The following is a 5,211-nucleotide window of genomic DNA, read 5'->3' on the forward strand; positions in this document are numbered from 1 at the left end:
AAAAAAAAAAAAAAAAAAAAAAAAAAAAGATGAAAAATAAATCGGAGAAAAAAAAGTGTTAAAAAAAGAGATTTATTACATAAAGTATTTATTCCATCTATAATACATATGAAATATGATATATTCTACCATAGACAACTCGATGCAAGTATAATACCTACTTAATTATATAACTACATAATATATATTATTACAGTCATTGAAAATGTCTAATGGTTAACGTATGCTTTGGCATTAAAGCTATTGTTAGTGCAGTCTACAGAGTTGCCCAAAGGAAGATATTCATACTTTTAAGTATGTGATTACTAATAATATCAAAGTAAATTATTGAATATGTCTTCTCAGTAATAATAGTTATTATCATAGTAATGGCTAATTCACAGTTAATTAGTATAATTATAATTATTGCAGTGAATGTACGTATATAAATCACTATTGTATTCGTCTGGTTACCGTAATCCATAAAATCTGTTATAATATTTATCATAACAGATATACTACAAAAAGAAGTAAGAAACGATGGCTAGAATAGATAAGCTACATAACAGTAATACTCAGTATAGAAACATTAATTATAAATTCTAATAACTATATTCAAGCAGCGTAATTGATTATTTTGTATAGAATTGTGTACATGCGAGCGCTGTAGGGACCAATGTTTATCGCGTTCGCTTACAACCTGACAGTTCTGGGCTCGAATCTCATTCGTCGTCATCTTACGCAATTATCATTTTCTTCATCCTCGTTTCGATTCATTTTTGCGTGGAATTACGCAGATAACTGTATAGAATCCTGCCAGACGGTGTGTAATTAACCTTGTCGCATACTATGCTGTGCTGGTAGCAACATAGCCATGTGCTGAGAGGAATTCTTTGGGGTTTGAATAATTCACCTCTGGAAACATCGGTGTTTTGTTCATCATCCTTAAAGAAACCTTATTCAACGACCTTTTGAACGGGATGGCCTACTCAATCTGAAGAAAATCCTAACTGGGCCTCACCTGCAAGGTCATGCGCTGTTTACCTTGATATGAGATCATCATGTCGCGCCAGAATGAAAACGGAACCCTGGGTCTTTGAATGTTTATCTTAAACAATTATGAATGACGCTGTTGATATTCAGCTTCATCTCTAGATCAATATCTACAGGGAAAATGAGTCAGCGAACTGGCAGAATCGTTAGCATGCCGATTAAAATGCTTGGCGGTATGTCGTCCATCTTTACGATCTGAGTTCAAATTTAGTGGAGGTTAGCTTTTGCTTCTCATCTTTTCGGGGTCGATAAAATAAGTACCAGCTGGGTATTTGGGTCTATGCAATCGACTGACCCCTACCCCCGAAATTGTTGGCCTTGTGCAAAAAAAGTTAAGATTCTACTCTATAGAAAGAAGACGGGAAAATATGCTAGGATATACATCTGGAAAATCCTGAAAGGACTTGTACCAAATTTTGGCATTAAGAGTTACAGATTCCTGTATTGCCGTTAGAAAACAGGGCCAGGTACTGTGTAAGCTTGGGTTTCAAGGGCCCACAGCTTTTCAATATTCTCTCAAAAAGCTTCAGAGACCTTCATGGAGTGGATTCAAAAGGGAACAGGCTCTCCTTCTGTCAAAGAACCTACCCCGCAGCATGAAAAATACAGATGAGGTCAAACAACATCAAACTACCTCATTCACCAAATGCCATATATCAGAGCAGGTTTCAAGTAGTACAACTGTTGCAAAGTTAACAGCGGTGCCCCAGCATGGCCGCAGCTCTCCAGTAGGAAGAAGAAGAAAGCGAATGCATGAAAATAAAGAAAGCAGAAAGATACATAGAGAGAGTACTTTTGGTTGGTTTAAAAGGCAAGGAAGTGAGTTTGACGCCTAGCCATAACTGAACTTTTCCAAATGAGTAAAAGATGTAAAATTGAACAGCTGTGGACTCATCTATATATAAGTTTTTATTAGCACTTGTCACATTTTATATAGAAAGCAAACCAAACCTACAAGCTGTACAAATGAATTTCGACCGACATTGGTAACCAAAATTGTAATGAATAATAAAGAGGTTCCTAATAAAATCGCTTCTTGCAAGAAATTAGATTATTCTTTTAAACTTATAAATAAAATATGATAATACACGCAACAAATTGCAAAAGAGACTCACTCAAGCTTAATATAAAACTACTCTATATATAAACTTTTATCTTTTAACCCCGTTTTCTTTAGTCATTGGACCGTGGTCATAGTGGCGCGCCGCCTTGCGTGTATATAATATTACTTGTGTCAACTAAAATATTTATACTCTTTATAACAGGACTTTGTATTCATTGAAGGTACTAAAAGAAATTGTATATGCATTGAAACCTCCTAATGGTGCATAAAGTTATATAAAGCACATCAACTATAGATGAATTGTCAAAATGGCGGACAACATCATACAGCAAAAATTAGGAATGTAAAACCCAAGAAAACTTGAAAGAACAAAACGGGAATTTGTTCAAAGAAAACTTGTTAATTAGATTGTTTATTTGATGATGTAGTACCTTTTTTGATGTGTGGATTTCGAGTTAATTGGTTAGCGGTCGTTAACCTTAATCGCTTGTGGTTGGCTGAAATCGAACCAGGAATACAAGATTTAAACCATTGGAATCGCAACTGGTATTAAGCTCTGAGAAGAACTGTCAGTGAGCTAGTTCTTAAAAGAATATTTATTTGCTCATTGACGGTAGAAATAGCTTTTAGGGCTGCAGCAAAAGTTTTCTCCCAACAAATGTAGGGCTTACAATTGACAAGACTCGAAATATACTTTGCTTTATAAAATCCCCGTATCTTGATTAAGCAGATGATGGCTTCTGTGACAATTAGCTGTGGTGGTTTAGCTGTTGCTGATTGATTCAAATTTGTTGCAATGTCAAACAGGATTGAGAATGTTGTATACTTCGGCAGCTGGTGAACTACAGGATTAAGCAACTAGGCAACAATACATAATAATCTAATTATGATGACAATAATGATGTTTCTAAGGCGTTATAACACATCCAGAAATGCTCTCTCGTTTTCTCTCTCTCTCACGTACAATGAATATGTTTCCCTAAAACGTAGCTAGACCTTACAGCTCTTGTCTACGCAGGAAGATAAGTAAGAAGAGGTGTAATGTTTATACTGTAAACGCTGGATCTTGGCGTAAGAATGGTCAGTAAAATCTTCACGGTGATGGTCATACTGGGAATGACAAAAAAATAAATAAATAATCCTTTCTACTATAGGCACAAGGCCTGACATTTTGTAGGGAGAGGACCAGTCGATTATATCGACCGGAGTGTTTCGCTGGTACTTAATTTATCGACCCCGAAAGGAGGAAAGAAAAAGTCGACCACGGCGGAACTTGAACTCAGAACGTTGCGGTTGACGAAATACCAATAAGCATTTCGCCCGACTTGCTAACGATTCTGCCAGCTCACCCTCTTAAATAATAAAAATAATAATGATAATAATAATGATAATAATAATAATAATAATAATAATAATCCTTTCTACTATAGGCACAAGGCCCGAAATTTGTGGGGAAAGGGATATACGATTAAATCGAGCCCAGTATTTGACTGGTACTTAATTTATCGATGCTGGAAGGATGAAAGGCAAAATCGATCACGGTGGAATTTGAATTCAAAACATAAAACACGGACCAAATACCACTAGGCATTTGGTCCGGTGTGCTGACCATTCTACTAGGTCACCGCCTTAATAATAGTCCTTTCTACTCTAGGTACAAAGCCTGAAGTTTCGGGGGAGGGGATAAGTCGATTACATCGACCCATGACGGACGAAATGCCGCTAAGTATTTTATCCGGAGTGCTAACGATCCTGTCAGCTCGCCGCCTTAATAATAATAATGATGGTTGAAAATATTTGCACAAGGCCAGCAATTTAAGGGGAGAAGTTGGTTGATCACATCGACTCCAGTGATAAACTGGTACTTATTTTATCGACCCCTTAAGTTTGAAATGAAAAGTTGACATCGGTGGAATGAGAACTCAGAATGAAATGAAATGAACTGTAACAAATGACACAAAGATATTTTTTCCGGCGCTCTAACGATTTTGCCAACCTATTTTCTGATTTCGGTACATGGCAAATAATTAGAAAAGGCATTCGATTAACTCATGCAGTCTTTCGTTGTTGTGTGTTTTATTAATCTCTGAGGAATGAAAGGCAAAGTTGAATACTCTGGGCTTTTGTGCTAAGAAAGTTAACATCGAGTAGAAATACTGCCAGACATTTTGCCCGACTATGTCCAAGTGGCGCTCCGTCGGTTACGATGATGTGGGTTCCAGTCGATTCGATCAATGAAAGAACCCGATCGTGATATTAGCGTGCAAGTGGCTGAGCCCTTCGTAGACATGCGTAGACTTAACGTAGTTCTCAAAGAGATTTAAGATGACATAGAATGTGAAAAGGCGGGCCTTTTGAAATACAGGTACAACTCATTTTTGCTGGCTGAGAGGACTGGAGCAACGTGAAATAAAGTGTCTTGTTCAAGGCCACAACGTGCCTTTAGGAATCGAACTCACAACCTTACGATCGTGAACCAAATAATCTAACCACTAAGCCGCTTGCCTTCACCCCGACACTGTAGTGATAACACCGACAGCATCTGTACTGCAGAATGTACTGAGTAGTCTGTAGCAAATAAGACGTATCCTACACGGGCAGCATCACCAGAAAGCTCCACATCTGTATCAGAGGACACAGGCTCGCATACACTTTAGTTAGCAAACACCTATTGAATTGCGCAGGACTTTACTATAATTATCACAACCATAGAACGCAACATAGGCAACCTTAGTATAAAGACGGCTATATTCATTAAACAGAAAAGAAGATCACGAGATACACTGATTACTATAAAAACAACTGTCTCCTTATGTCTATTCGTTCCCACACATCCAAGCAAAGAAAACAGTTCTAAAACGTCTCCATAACTCTATGTATTCTGATGAAGCTGTTCTAACACCGAAATATTGGAGAAATACACTATTAACTACTGTTCGGTTTTCACTTCTGTAATTCCTCCATTCTGTATTGTTTTGGCCTTTTAACAAACTTATAATATGGTTTAATATCATACAATGCCTCAACCAAACAACTCTTTCTTAATACACATTCACACACACACACACACACACACACACACACACACACACACACACACACACACACACACACAC

The sequence above is a fragment of the Octopus bimaculoides genome, chromosome 5 (assembly GCF_001194135.2).
Source record: "Octopus bimaculoides isolate UCB-OBI-ISO-001 chromosome 5, ASM119413v2, whole genome shotgun sequence".
Classification (NCBI taxonomy): domain Eukaryota; kingdom Metazoa; phylum Mollusca; class Cephalopoda; order Octopoda; family Octopodidae; genus Octopus; species Octopus bimaculoides.